Source organism: Triticum dicoccoides, chromosome 7A, assembly GCF_002162155.2.
Source record: "Triticum dicoccoides isolate Atlit2015 ecotype Zavitan chromosome 7A, WEW_v2.0, whole genome shotgun sequence".
Classification (NCBI taxonomy): Eukaryota; Viridiplantae; Streptophyta; class Magnoliopsida; order Poales; family Poaceae; genus Triticum; species Triticum dicoccoides.
This window is the reverse complement of record NC_041392.1, coordinates 18,701,902-18,717,161: the sequence shown is the minus strand read 5'-3', so window position 1 is coordinate 18,717,161 and position 15,260 is coordinate 18,701,902.

Sequence of the window (15,260 nt, the reverse complement as noted above, 5' to 3'; positions counted from 1 at the left end):
CACCTTTTTTCATTTCATAAATCTTCATCCTGCACAATACCACAGAAAAGAATATAGTGAGGATAATTACAGGTAATGATTGATCAAAATGATCAGCTAGCTTGAGACTTAAATTACAGAAAGAAATCACTTACAGACAATAGCAACTGACGATAAATTTGTCGAGTGCGTCTTTATTGTATAGCTGAAAACGTTCTGAATACTCAACGGTCACAGCTTTCTTATGGTAGTAATGCTCCTCGTTGACATTCACCATGAGGGACTCTCGATTGGAAATCTTGGTAATGGCCATGTACCATTGATGCAATGCATACATTCTCGTTGGGAGCTTATTGACCTCCTCTGGCTCGACCAAAGGTTGGCCCCGGGCATATTTCCGTTTTATTTCCTCCTCTCTAGTCGGAGACATGGGCTCGATATCGAGGAGTTGTCCAATAGTGATCCCGATCGATTCAGCCTGCGCAATATGCTCCTCGGTTATTACCACATCGCCCAGCCCGGGAACATTAATGGTTTGCCCACAATAATATTGGGTGCGCCTACTCTCATGTTTTGTTGGCACAACAAGCGGGGGGATTGATTGCGCCGCCTGTTCTCCCAGCTGGGGAACGGTTTTACCGCATTTTTTGCTAGCTGATTTGCTCAAGCTTGAGCTCGCCTCTTTCTGTAGACGTGCTCGATTTAACTTCCTGAGGTGGCGCTCATAGTCTGTGTCAACAGGCTTGGGAGCTGGTGGTCTAGCCATACGAATGAAGTGGTCAATATTTTTCACAGGCACTTTCTCCCTTGGCGGCGGTGGCGGTTTCGGTGCAAAATGGGCTTCCACCTCGGCCTTCGATATGGCTACGTTTTCCTCCTCGGACTTGTCGTAAGGCCTCTGCGGAAGAGGCACAAGGCTTGGACCATATTGAAATCGCTTGCCTCCGCCTGTACCTGCAGTACTACCTCGACTTGTACCGCTATGCACCATAGCTGAGGCGGCTCTCTTCCGTGATTGCTGAGGCGGCGAAGATGGCTGACGTGGCTGAGTTGGAGGAGGAGGAGTGGCCTTAAGCTGTGCCGGACTTGGAGGAGGAGTGGCCTGATGCTTTGCCGGACTTGGAGGAGGATTGGCCTAAAGCTGTGCCGGACTTGGAGGAGGAGTGGCCTGACGCGTTGGTGGACTTGGAGGAGCGGGAGTCTGCTGACTCGGTGGCGGACTGCAACAAGGAGTCGGATGACGCGGTGTCGGTGGCCTTCGAAAGATGATGCAATCCTTTCTCCATAGGATGATACGATGGTTGGCCTCTCCTAGTGTGTGCTCATCGTCACCTCCAGGAATGTCAAGCTCTAGCCCCGAATATTGGTCCACCACCTCATCAACCAAGACACGAGCATAGCCCGCTAGAATCGTGTTGCAATGGAAGGTTGCCTCGGGGGGATTTGTAAAAGCAAGGGCGTCTGCCACCTTCATGGATATGTTCTTCATTTTGAAGTGTAGCTCGCAGTTAGTTTTCTCCATGATGTCATCCACTGGGTAGCTATCCAGCAATGCGTCGCCCGGGGCGGAACCCACGCTACTTCTCGGCATGGATGGGACGGTGCTATCCATTGGTGGATCATCCACTAGCTGCTGAGACCCCCTTTGCTGGCTAAGTGAGTTGATCTGCTCCTGCTGCCGCTGGAATTTGATTGCCAAGTCCGCGTGCACTGATTCTAGGCCTTGAAGGCGTTCATAGTCTAGCTTCCTCTGCTCCTCCTCCATCTTCCTCTTCTTCTCCTCCGCAATCTTCTTTCTCGCACGGGTTCTGTAGTCGGTGTTCCAGTCCGAAAACCCCTCATACCACGGAATAGCGCCCATGCCTCATGTTCTTCCCAGGTGTTCAGGATTTCCCAGGGCACGCGTAAGCTCGTCGTTCTCTCTGTTGGGCTCGAACAACCCGGATCGAGCCTCTTCTATTGCAACAAGTAGCTTATCTTCGGCTCCGTCCAGACATGCCTTCTTGGAAACTTTGCCTGTCTTCGGGTCCAACTCCCCCCCCCCCATGCGCATAGAACCAAGTCCTGCACCTGGGGGGCCAGCTCAATGTTTCTGGAGTGACACCTGCATCCAGCATCTCTTTCTCAGACTTATCCCACTTAGGCATTCCCACCGCATAGCCACCTGGCCCCAGCTTATGAAACTTATCCTTTTTTGCGGCATTGGCCTTATTTATTCTCGACCGTTACTTAGATAATTCCGAATCCTTGAATTTCATGAAATCGTCCCAATGAGCACTTTTTTTCTCTAGTGTTCCCTCGAATACTGGAGTCTTCCTTCCTCCGTTGACGTACTTGGCCCATTCACGAATCTTGTGGTTCTTGAATGCAACCGCCATCTTCCTAAGAGCAGCGTCCTTGACTTTCTCCACATCTGCTTTTGTGAAATGATCTGGTAGGGTGAAATGTTCCATGAGCGTTTCCCAAAGCAACTGTTTTTGTCTGTCGTTGCAAAAGTAACTCCTGGACGTGGCTTTGATGGCTCTCTCCATTCTTGAAGGGAGATCGGGAGTTGGTCCTTCACAAGAACTCCGAACTGACGAACAAACTTGTCCGCAATCTTCTTAGGCGTGAATCGTTCACCATTAGGTCTGATTGCCTCGATATTGTACTTTACGCCCTCCTTCAACTTTTTGTTCGGGCCTCATTTCGTCCTGTTGCCTGAAGATTTGCTAGATCCGGATGGCTGAAAGAAGAAAGATCGATTCGTTAATATATCTTCGAGTCATTTAAAACATGTGATGATCACCAGATGCCTGCTTATATAAATATATATACCTCGCCGGTCTTTGTTGTTTCAAGATCAACATTTTCTTCGTCATGTTCATAGTTCACGACTTCATCAATTCGGTCGTCACGATCGAATATCATATCACCCTCCCCGGTGTTGTTTAGATATTCGGAGCCGTCATAATCTTCTTCATTCTGATCATCATCTGGCCCGCGAGGATTGCGTATGATATTGAACAGGGCCTCTTCTCCCTCTCTGCCGGTATTGTCCGCCATAGGTTTTGTTTAACTAATCCAAAAGAAATATATTCAAATTACAATGCATGGATGCATTCAATTAATAAGGAAAAACTGAATCAATCATAGTACATAATAAGCATCATCGAATATAATCTCGAATACGTCGTCTCGAGTAATAGATATAATCTCGAATACATCTTCTCGAATAATAGATATAATCTCGAATACATCGTCTCGAATAATAGATATAATCTCGAATACATCGTCTTGAATAATATATAATCTCGAATACATCGTCTCGAATATTATATATCGAGTACATCACTGGCTAGGTAGCTAATAAAGATCGAATACTACAGAAGAATCTAGGACACTCGCGGTTCCTGCGGTGTGGGCGGTGGACACCCAAAGAGAAGGAACCCTCACAGGATCATAGCTGAAGTGAGATCCCTGAAGAAACTGCCAGGTATTGGAGAACCTGCCGCCCTCTAACGCAACCATGTAGCGATGGACGTGCTCGTCCTCCTCCCTGACACGGCGACGTACCACCTTCGACGGGGCCGACTCCCTTCGCACCAAAACTGGCCCACGCAAACGCCACCAAACGAGATCAGGGTCGACGATGGGACCCGGGGCCGGGTTCCTCATCAAGCGGCGCGCCCCTCCAGGCAGCACCTCCCAGTGCCAGCCCGGCGGAGCCCAGTCCTGGACATGGGTCAGTCGGACGTCGTCGCGGACGGGTCGACGGCGAGGATGCGGGCCGGGCATCGTCGAGAACAAATACTAGCTATATGCCCGCAAAAAGTTACATTTTTTTAATGATTGGATTTTGATAACTAAAATTTCTAACATTTCTATATAACTAACATTCCTATAACATTTCTAACAATGCTATATAACTAACATTTCTAATATTTCTATAACTAAAAAACAGAAAAAAAAATTATAACATTTCTATATATATAACTAACATTTGTATAACATTTCTAATATTTCTATAACTAAAAAAAGAAAAATTTCTAACTTTTTTATAACTATTTCTATAACTAAAAAACAGAAAAATTTCTAACAATTCTAACTATTTTATAACTATTCATATAACTAAAAAAACAGAAAAATTTCTAACAATTCTAACATTTCTATAACATTTCTAACAATGCTATATAACAAACTATTTCTATAACTAAAAAAAGAAAAATTTCTAACAATGTTATGTGTGTGTGTGTGCTCACCGGTGAGGCGAGAGGCGACGGGGGGCGGCGACGGGGACGGCGACGGGCGCGGCGACGACGGGGATGGCGACGACGGGGGCAGGGACGGGGCGGCGACGACGGGGACGGGCCGGGGCGCACAGCGACGACGGGGACGGGGCGGCGATGACGGGGATGGGGACGACGCGAGACGGGCCGGGACAGCGCGGCGGTGACGACGGGGACGACGGGGACGGGAACGACGGGACGGCGACGACGGGCACGGGGGCGGCGACGAGGGTTATGAAGACGGGGGCGGCGGGCGACGGGGCAGAGAAGAAGAATCAGAGGAGAAACTGAAATTTTTGAAGTGTTTAGTTATATAGGATGGACCTTTAGTACCGATTGGAGCCACCAACCGGTACTAAAGGCCTGTTTTGGCCAGGCCAAGCGGCGGGAACCGCACCCCTTTAGTGCCGGGTGGTGGCTCCAATGGTACTAAAGGCCCCCCCTTTAGTACCGGTTGGTGCTACCACCCGGAACTAAAGGGGGTGCGCTGGCGCAGGTGCGGTGCGAAATGTTTAGTCCCACCACGCTAGCCGAGGGGCGTCCGCACTGGTTTATAAGCCCCAGTGCGGTAGCTCCCTCGAGCTCCTCTCCAAAGCAGGCCTACTGGGCCTAAATGTTCTGTGCTTCCCTATGGGCCTACTGGGCCTTTGCAGGCCTGCATCCTGGCCCAACAACAGGTTGGGTTTCTAGTCATACACAGGCCGCTGTGGCGCAGTAGGTGGGCTTTTTTTCTTATTTTTTTGCTTTATCTATTTTTGTTTGAGTTGTTTTTTTGCTGTATTTAGAGTTTCTTTGTGAATATTTTTGCTTTAGGTACAAAAAATTACAAACTTTCTGTTAGTACCGGTAGTTTACAAATTTGAATAGTTTAAATTTTGATTTATTTGAAATTTGTGTGAATCACTAGTTTATGAATAACTTAACTTTGAGAATAGATTTTTCATTGATTCTTTTTTCTTATGTTTAATATTAGTGTGTTTTATCATTATATTCAATTTGGTAATGCTTAGGTTATTTAAAATTTTGAAATTCCTTTTGTAACGGATGAGTTTTCGTCCGAAACCCTGATACTTCGAAAGAGATTGTCCATTTAGTACACGAAGTGCATCCAGTTTTTGCGGTAACCCTCTCTACTTTTTTGCACATGCTATGTGGGTGAAATTCTGATACCATGCCAATTTTCAACCTTTTCTGAGTTCATTTGAAATACTTTTCAATTTCATGGTCATTTAGCTTAAAAAATCAGTAAAGGCATGAAAGAATTTGTTTGCACAAAAAATTTCTTCGCGTTTCAAATGCCAAAACACATAACTACCCTAACTATTACAGAGATTCCCTCCTGGGTGTGAAACACAGAAGAAAGTGATGATAGTGAAGCCGATCACATCCCAGATCTTTGGGTGTGAAACTTTTTCTTCGCGTGTGTCCCTTTGCGCCATAACCATGGAAAATCTTCATCATTTAACAGGATGCTCAGGTCAATATTCACTGTGAATGGAGCAATTTCATCAAACTTTTCATAATCTTCTGACATGTCTGTCTTGTCATCCACTCCCACGATGTTTCTCTTCCCAGAAAGAACTATGTGCCACTTTGGCTCATCGTATGATGCATTCGCTTCCTTATCTTTTCTTTTTCTTGGCTTGTTAGACATGTCATTCACATAGAAAACCTGTGCCACATCATTGGCTAGGACGAATGGTTCGTCTGCATACGCAAGATTGTTGAGATCCACTGTTGTCATTCCATACTGCGGGTCTTCCGTTACCCCGCCTCGTGTCATATTGACCCATTTGCACCGAAACAAAGGGACCTTCAAACCACGTCGATAGTCAAGTTCCCATATGTCCTGTATATAACCATAATATGTTTCCTTTCCTGTCTTGGTTTCTGCATCAAAGCAGACACCACTGTTTTGGTTGGTGCTCTTCTTATCTTGGGCGATCATGTAAAATGTATTACCATTTATCTCGTACCCTTTGAAAGTCATTATATTCGAAGATGGTAACTGGGACAGCAAGTACAGGTCATCTTCAATAGAGGTGTCATGCATGGTACGTGTCTGCAACCAGCTGGCGAAACTCCTGGTTTGTTCACGTGTAATCCAGTCATCAGACCGCTCCGGGTGTTTGGAGCGTAGCAAATTCTTGTGTTCATCCATATACGGAGCCACCAAGGCGGAATTCTGTAGAACTATGTAGTGTGCTTCAGTGAGAGAATGTCCGTCCATACATATTATTTGTTCCCCTCCTAGCGTGCCTTTTCCATCCAGTCTGCCCTTATGCCGCGATTCAGGAACACCAATCGGCTTAAGGTCGGGAATAAAGTCAATACAAAACTCAATGACCTCCTCATTTTCATGGCCCTTGGAGATGCTTCCTTCTAGCCTAGCACGGTTATGAACATATTTCTTTAAGACTCCCATGAACCTCTCAAAGGGGAACATATTGTGTAGAAATACAGGACCCAAAACGTTAATCTCTTCGCATTGGTGAACTAGGACGTGCATCATGATGTTGAAGAAGGATGGTGGGAACACCAACTTGAAACTGACAAGACATTGCACCAAATCATTCTCTAACCTTGGTATGATTTCTGGATCGATTACCTTCTGAGAGATTGCATTGAGAAATGCACATAGCTTCACAATGGCTAATCGAACGTTTTCCGGTATAAGCCCCCTCAATGCTGTTGGGTTTCGTAGTAATTTCAAAATTTTCCTACGCACACACAAGATCATGGTGATGCATAGCAACAAGAGGGGAGAGTGTTGTCTACGTACCCTCGTAGACCGACAGCGTTGACGCAACATAGAGGAAGTAGCCGTACGTCTTCCCGATCCGACCGATCCAAGCACCGTTACTCCGGCACCTCCGAGTTCTTAGCACACGTACAGCTCGATTACGCTCCCCGGGCTCCGATCCAGCAAAGCTTCGGGGATGAGTTTCGTCAGCACGATGGCATGGTGACGATGATGATGTTCTACCGACGCAGGGCTTCGCCTAAGCACTGCAACGATATGACCGAGGTGGAATATGGTGGAGGGGGGCACCGCACACGGCTAAGGAACGATCACGAAGATCAACTTCTGTCTTCTAGGGTGCCCCCTGCCCCCGTATATAAAGGAGGGAGGGGGAGGTGCGGCCGGCCCCAAGGGGTGCGCCTGGAGGAGTCCAACTTCCACCGGGAGTAGGACTCCCCCCTCTCTTGCCTTGTTGGAGAAGGAAAGGGGGAGGGAGAAGAGGAAAGGGGGGCTCCGCCCCCCCCCCCCTTCCTTGTCCTATTCGGACTAGGGGGGAGGGGGCGCGCGGCCTGCCCTGGCCGGCCCCTCTCTTCTCCCTTATGGCCCATGTAGGCCCATCAACCCCCGGGGGGGTTCCGGTAACCCCCGGTACTCCGGTAAAATACCGATTTTCACCCGAAACAATTCCGATGTCCAAATATAGGCTTCCAATATATCAATATTTATGTCTCGACCATTTCGAGACTCCTCGTCATGTCCGTGATCACATCCGGGACTCCGAACTAACTTCGGTACATCAAAATGCATAAACTCATAATAACTGTCATCGTAACGTTAAGCGTGCGGACCCTACGGTTCGAGAACAATGTAGAAATGACTGAGACAAATCTCCGGTCAATAACCAATAGCGGGACCTGGATGCCCATATTGGCTCCTACATATTCTACGAAGATCTTTATCGGTCAGACCGCATAACAACATACGTTGTTCCCATTGTCATCGGTATGTTACTTGCCCGAGATTCGATCGTCGGTATCCAATACCTAGTTCAATCTCGTTATCGGCAAGTCTCTTTACTCGTTCCGTAATACATCATCTCGCAACTAACTCATTAGTTGTAATGCTTGCAAGGCTTATGTGATGTGCATTACCGAGAGGGCCCAGAGATACCTCTCCGACAATCGGAGTGACAAATCCTAATCTCGAAATACGCCAACCCAACATCTACCTTTGGAGACACCTGTAGAGCACCTTTATAATCACCCATTTACGTTGTGATGTTTGGTTGCACACAAAGTGTTCCTCCGGCAAACAGGAGTTGCATAATCTCATAGTCATAGGAACATGTATAAGTCATGAAGAAAGCAATAGCAACATACTAAACGATCGGGTGCTAAGCTAATGGAATGGGTCATGTCAATCAGATCATTCAACTAATGATGTGACCTCGTTAATCAAATAACAACTCTTTGTTCATGGTTAGGAAACATAACCATCTTTGATTAACGAGCTAGTCAAGTAGAGGCATACTAGTGACACTCTGTTTGTCTATGTATTCACACATGTATTATGTTTCCGGTTAATACAACTCTAGCATGAATAATAAACATTTATCATGATATAAGGAAATAAATAATAATTTTATTATTGCCTCTAGGGCATATTTCCTTCAAATGCAACCGAAAGCAGTTGCGTCATAATCACGTGGAAGTCATGAGACTTTAGGTTCTGGAACTTTTTCTCTGCCATGTTTATTACTCCCTTTATATTCGACGAGAAGCCAGACGGTACCTTAATACTAAGTAGGCATTCAAAGAAGATTTCCTTCTCTTCTTTGGTAAGAGCGTAGCTTGCATGACCCTGATGTATGCTGTCTTTTCCGTGCATACGTTGCTGGTCCTCCCGTGCCTCAGGTGTATCTTTTGTCTTCCCATACACGCCCAAGAAGCCAAGCAGGGTCACACAAAGATTCTTCATCACGTGCATCACGTCGATTGCGGAGCGGACCTCTAGGTCTTTCCAATACGGCAGGTCCCAAAATATAGATTTCTTCTTCCACATGGGTGCGCGTCCGTCAGCGTCATTCGGAACAGGTTGTCCACCAGGACCCTTTCCAAAGACCACCTTCAAATCCTTGACCATATCATGTACATCAGCACCAGTATGGTGGCGAGGCTTCGTCCGGTGATCTGCCTCACCAGAGAAATGCTTGCCTTTCTTTCTTACGGGATGCCTGCTCGGAAGAAATCGACGATGTCCCAGGTACACATTCTTCTTACAATTAGCCAAATATATACTGTCGGTATCGTCCAAACAGTGCGTGCATGCGCGGTATCCCTTGTTTGTCTGTCCTGAAAGGTTACTGAGAGCAGGCCAATCATTGATGGTGTAACACCCCGGATGTGATTTACCCAATATGTAATCCAACTCTTGCCGTTTCCGGCCTTAAGTTATTTATTTTCTCGGGTTCGGGTTTTGTGAAGAAGAAGGATGGAACGGACCGACTTTGTGTTGATTACCGTCCATTGAACAAGAAGACCATCAAGAACAAATACCCACTTCCCAACATCAACGAGCTGTTCGAACAACTCAAAGGTGCCCAAGTATTCTCCAAGCTTGATCTCCGTATGGGTTATCATCAGATTCGAATCCGTGAGCAAGGTATTCCCAAGACGGCTTTCAGGACAAGCTATGGGTCATATGAATACACTGTCATGTCTTTTGGCCTCGTCAACGCTCCTCCGACTTTCTCTCGCATGATGAACTTCATCTTCAATGCCTACACCAATGACTTTGTTTTGGTCTATCTTGACGACATTCTGGTTTTCTCGAAGAACAGGGAGGATCATGCCAAGCACTTGCGTTTGGTACTCGATAAGCTGAGGGAACACCAGTTCTACGCCAAGTTCTCCAAGTGCGAATTTTGGCTCGATGAGGTTCTTTATCTTGGTCATATCATCTCTGCCAAGGGCATTGCGGTGAATCCTGAGAAGGTGTCTGCAATTGTGAATTGGGAACCTTCTCAGAACGTGAAGCAACTCCGTAGCTTCCTCGGTCTCGCAAGCTACTGTCGAAGATTCGTTGAAAACTTTTCTAAGATCGCGAAGCCTCTCTCAAATCTTCTCCAGAAGCACGTCAAGTACGTATGGTCTCCGGAGTGTGACATTGCTTTCAACACTTTGAAAGAGAAATTGATCACTGCTCCAGTTCTCACTCCGCCTGATGAATCCAAGCCGTACGAGGTCTTTTGTGATGCCTCTCTCCAAGGTCTTGGCGCAGTGTTGATGCAAGAGAAGAAAGTTGTTGCTTATACCTCTCGCCAGTTGAAGCCCAATGAGAAGAACTACCCCACTCATGACCTCGAGTTGGCGGCAGTTGTGCATGCTCTTTTGACTTGGAGACATCTCTTATTGGGAAGAAAAGTGGACATTTTCACTGATCACAAGAGTCACAAGTACATCTTCACTCAGCCTAATCTCAACCTCAGGCAAACTCGATGGGTCGAAATGATTCAAGAGTATAATCCGAGTATAGATTATACTCCAGGCAAGGCCAATGTGATTGCTGACGCATTGAGCAGGAAGGCTTATTGCAACAGTCTGATTCTCAAGCCTTATCAACCCGAGCTTTGTGAAGCTTTCCGCAAACTTAATCTGCAAGTTGTTCCTCAAGGTTTCCTCGCCAACCTTCAAGTCTCTCCTACCTTGGAAGACCAGATTCGCCAAGCTCAGCTTCTTGATGCTATGGTGAAAAAGGTGAAGATTGGGATTGCCAAGAGTCAACCCAAGTACAAGTGCTACCGCCTTGATGACAAGGATACTCTCTTCTTTGAGGATCGTATTGTTGTGCCCAAAGGTGAACTTCGTAAAGTGATCATGAACGAGGCTCACAATTCTCTCCTCTCCATCCACCCTAGGAGCACGAAGATGTATCAGGACCTCAAGAAGGCTTATTGGTGGACTCGAATGAAGCGCGAGATTGCTCAATTCGTGAATGAGTGTGATGTCTGCAGAAGAGTGAAGGCAGAACACCAAAGGCCAGCTGGTCTCGTCCAACCTCTTGCCATTCCAGAATGAAAGTTTGACCACATTGAAATGGACTTCGTGACTGGGTTTCCAAAATCCAAGCGTGGCAATGATGCTATATTCGTTTTCATTGACAAACTCACTAAAGTGGCTCACTTTCTACCTATCAAAGAGTCAATCACTGCAGCTCAATTGGCAGAACTCTATACCTCTCGAATTGTCTCTCTGCACGGTATCCCACAAGTGATCTCTTCAGACCGTGGCAGCATCTTTACCTCCAAGTTTTGGGATTCTTTTCAGAAGGCCATGGGCACCAACATCCGCTTCAGCCCAGCTTTCCATCCTCAAACTAGCGGTCAAGTCGAGCATCTCAATCAGATTCTTGAAGATATGCTCAGGGCTTGTGTGATCTCCTTCGGCATGAAGTGCGAGGATTGTCTTCCATATGCTGAATTCTCCTACAACAACAGTTTTCAAGAAAGTTCGGGCAAGGCCCCATTTGAAATTCTATATGGCAGGAAGTGTCGTACCCCTCTCAACTGGTCTGAAACCGGTGAACGTCAGCTTTTGGGTAATGACTTAATCACAGAGGCAGAGGAAATATGCAAAGTCATTCGAGATAACCTCAAAGCAGCCCAATCCCGCCAGAAGAGCTACTATGATAGTAAGCACCGTGATTTAGCTTTCGAGATCGGAGATCATGTTTACCTCCGTGTCTCTCCTATGAAAGGTACTCGTCGCTTCGGTATCAAAGGGAAGCTTGCCCCTAGATACGTGGGACCTTTCAAGATTGTCAGCAAGAGAGGCGATCTCGCCTATCAACTCGAGCTTCCTTCAAACTTTGCAAATGTTCATGACGTGTTCCATGTCTCTCAGCTCCGAAAGTGCTTCAAGACTCCTGACCGCACCGTCAACTTCGAGGACATTGAGCTCGAAGAAGATCTCTCTTATCGTGAGCACCCAGTTGCTATTCTTGAAGAGACTGAACACAAGACTCGCAACAAGTCAATCAAATTCCTCAAAGTCAAGTGGTCACACCATTCCGACCGTGAAGATACCTGGGAACGCGAGGATCACCTCCGTTCTGAGTACCCGGCGTTCTTTTAGTCCTAGATCTCGGGACGAGATCCTTTCGTAGTGGTGGAGTGTTGTAACACCCCGGATGTGATTTACCCAATATGTAATCCAACTCTTACCGTTTTCGGCCTTAAGTTATTTATTTTCTCGGGTTCGGGTTTTGTCTCTGTGTGTTTTTATCGTTGTCATGCATCTCATATCATGTCATCATGTGCATTGCATTTGCATACGTCTTCATCTCATGCATCCGAGCATTTTCCCCGTTGTCCGTTTTGCATTTCGGTGCTTCGTTCTCCTCCGGTGGTCATTTCTACCTTTCTTTCGTGTGTGGGGATTAAAAATTTCCCGATTGGACCGAGACTTGCCAAGCGGCCTTGGTTTACTATCGGTAGACCGCCTGTCAAGTTTCGTACCATTTGGACTTCGTTGGATGCTCCAACGGTTAACCGAGGGACCGAAAAGGCCTCGTGTGTGTTGCAGCCCAACACCCCTCCAAGTTGGCCCAAAACCCACCTAAACCTTCTCCATCACCTAGAGTGTTCGATCACGATTGCGTGGCCAAAAATCGCACCTCATTTGGACTCTCCTAGCTCCCTCTATGCCTATTTAAAGACCACCCCTGAAAATCTCCTTCTCCTTCCCCCGAGAAAAACCCTAGATCCAAATCAGCATCGCGCGCCGCCGGATAGAGTCACCACCGACGGACGTGTCCGCCTCGCTCCCCCCGACCTGTCTCCGGCTGCCACGTGGCGCTCCGCCACTCGCCCGCCGGTCGCCCCACATCGCGGCCCGGGAGGCCCAGGAGGGCCCCCCGAGGCCCGTTGCCTCCGCCCGCCGCCCGGCTTCCCCGCAGCCGCGCCCGAGCGCCCCACGCTCATCTTCCCCGGCGCCGGTCGCCGGCCAAGCTCAGGCGCCGCTCCGGCACCGCCGCACCTCATTGCTCCACCGCACACCCGGCCGCCGCCGACCCCGTCGGACCTCGCCTCCACGACGCCGACCCCGCCGGCAAGCTCCTCCCCACTCCGGCGAGCCCGAGAGCGCCTCCCTGCTCCGGCCGACTTCAACTCCGGCGGCCCACCTCTGATTCCGGCGAACTTCGGGAGACGTGCCCCAGATCTGGATCTGAGATCCCGTTTGAGTTGACTTTTGCCCCGAAACCCTAGTTCATTTGCTCCTGTTCATCGCATCGTAACTTTGCATCTGTAGCTCCATTTTGGGCATATAGCATATCAAAATGTTCGTCTCAGAGAGCACATCATTTAATTCCATTGCATCATTTTCATTTGAGTTCATCTTGATGCCCAAAATGCTATTAGAAGAGTGCTACTTGAGTTAATTGTCAGATCTGCTGCTCCATTTAGATATTTGTCATTTTTACCATGATTAATGTGTGCATGATATGCCCCTGAGCTCTACATATGTTTTGTTAAGAGTTTTGCCATCTTTCCAGAGGTGCAACCCATGTATTTTTGTGATGTGTGTGGTGACTAGCACAAACTTGCAAAGTGAGGCATTTGCTAATGCTGATTTCAGGGACTTAGCATTTCCACTAAGTCTTGACCTGTTTATCTCATATGGCCATATGTTCATGTTGTTTCCTAGTGATCCGTGCCTCTTTTGAGGATGATCAGTAAGGATGTTTTGTTAATCTTGTAGTGCTATATCCATCCATGTCTTTGTTTGCAATTATGGATCACCCTAGCTTGAGTCAATCAAGGTCTACTTTTGCTATTTCGTGAATCTGGGCAGATTGTCTCCTTGTTAGCGATTTTGCCGAGGATGTTGTAGTTGATCTGTGCATGCTATGTTCTTGTTCTTGCCATGTCTAGCTTGCATTTTGTGTATTCTTGATGGGTGTATGCTTAGATTGTCATGACTTGCTCTGTAGTGAGTGCATCGAGCTCGTAAACATGCCTACTTGATATCTGTTTCAGCATGTTCCAGTTTTTACTAAGTCTGAGAACTGATTATGTTTTTGCCATGTTCACATGCTTGCAATTGTATTTTCTGATCCCTTTTGGCTCAAGGTCACTAAGGGACTTTTGTTAAGCTCTTTGAGTAGCTCCATGCCATGCTTTACTTTGCCATGTTCAGGTCCTGTAGAATATAGTTTTCATGCTCCAAAGAGTGCTATCTGATCTGAAATTCCAGACAAGTGTTAATTTCACTAAGTCTGAAATATGTTTGTCAAATGCATTTTTGCCATGCTTGTTTGAACCTGTTAATGGATGAATTGGCCGTAGCTCAGTGCTAGACTTTTGTTAAGCTTCTTGAATGCATCCCTGTCATGTATTTTTATGCCATGATTGGGTGATGTAGCATGTTCATCTTGTTGCATTTAGATGGCCACTTGCTGTAGATCGCAGAACGTGGTCATATTTGAATCGCTTGCCATTTCCAAACCGTAACTCCGATTCCGGTGTTCTTTATATCGTTTTCAAGCGATTTCATCTCATATTTCTAGTGGCATACTTGGATTTCCATGTTGAGGCCAGGTTCATTCATTCCTTGCCAAATCTTGCATATGCATCACATATTGCATCCCGCATAGCATATCATCTTTGCATCATGTTGTTTGAGTTTGCAAGTGGTTGATTGTGTCCTTGTTGCTTGTTTGTCTTGTTTGGGTAGAGCCAGGAGACGAGTTTTCTAATGAGGAGCCCGTTGAGTTTGCTTTCGAGGATCCAGTCAACTCTAACAACTTTGCAGGCAAGATGATCATACCCTCGAAATCACTACTATCTTTGCTTTGCTAGATGCTCGCTCTTTTGCTATGCCTATGCTACAATGCCTACCACTTGCTTATCATGCCTCCCAAATTGCCATGTCAAACCTCTAACCCACCATGTCCTAGCAAACCGTTGATTGGCTATGTTACCGCTTTGCTCAGCCCCTCTTATAGCGTTTCTAGTTGCAGGTGAAGATTGGAGACCGTTCATTGTTGGAACATTTATTTACTTGTTGGGATATCATTATATTGCCTTGTTATCTTAATGCATCTATATACTTGGTTAAGGGTGGAAGGCTCGGCCTCTCGCCTAGTGTTTTGTTCCACTCTTGCCGCCCTAGTTTCCGTCATATCAGTGTTATGTTCCCGGATTTTGCGTTCCTTACGCGGTTGGGTTATAATGGGAACCCCTTGATAGTTCGCCTTGATTAAAGCTTTTC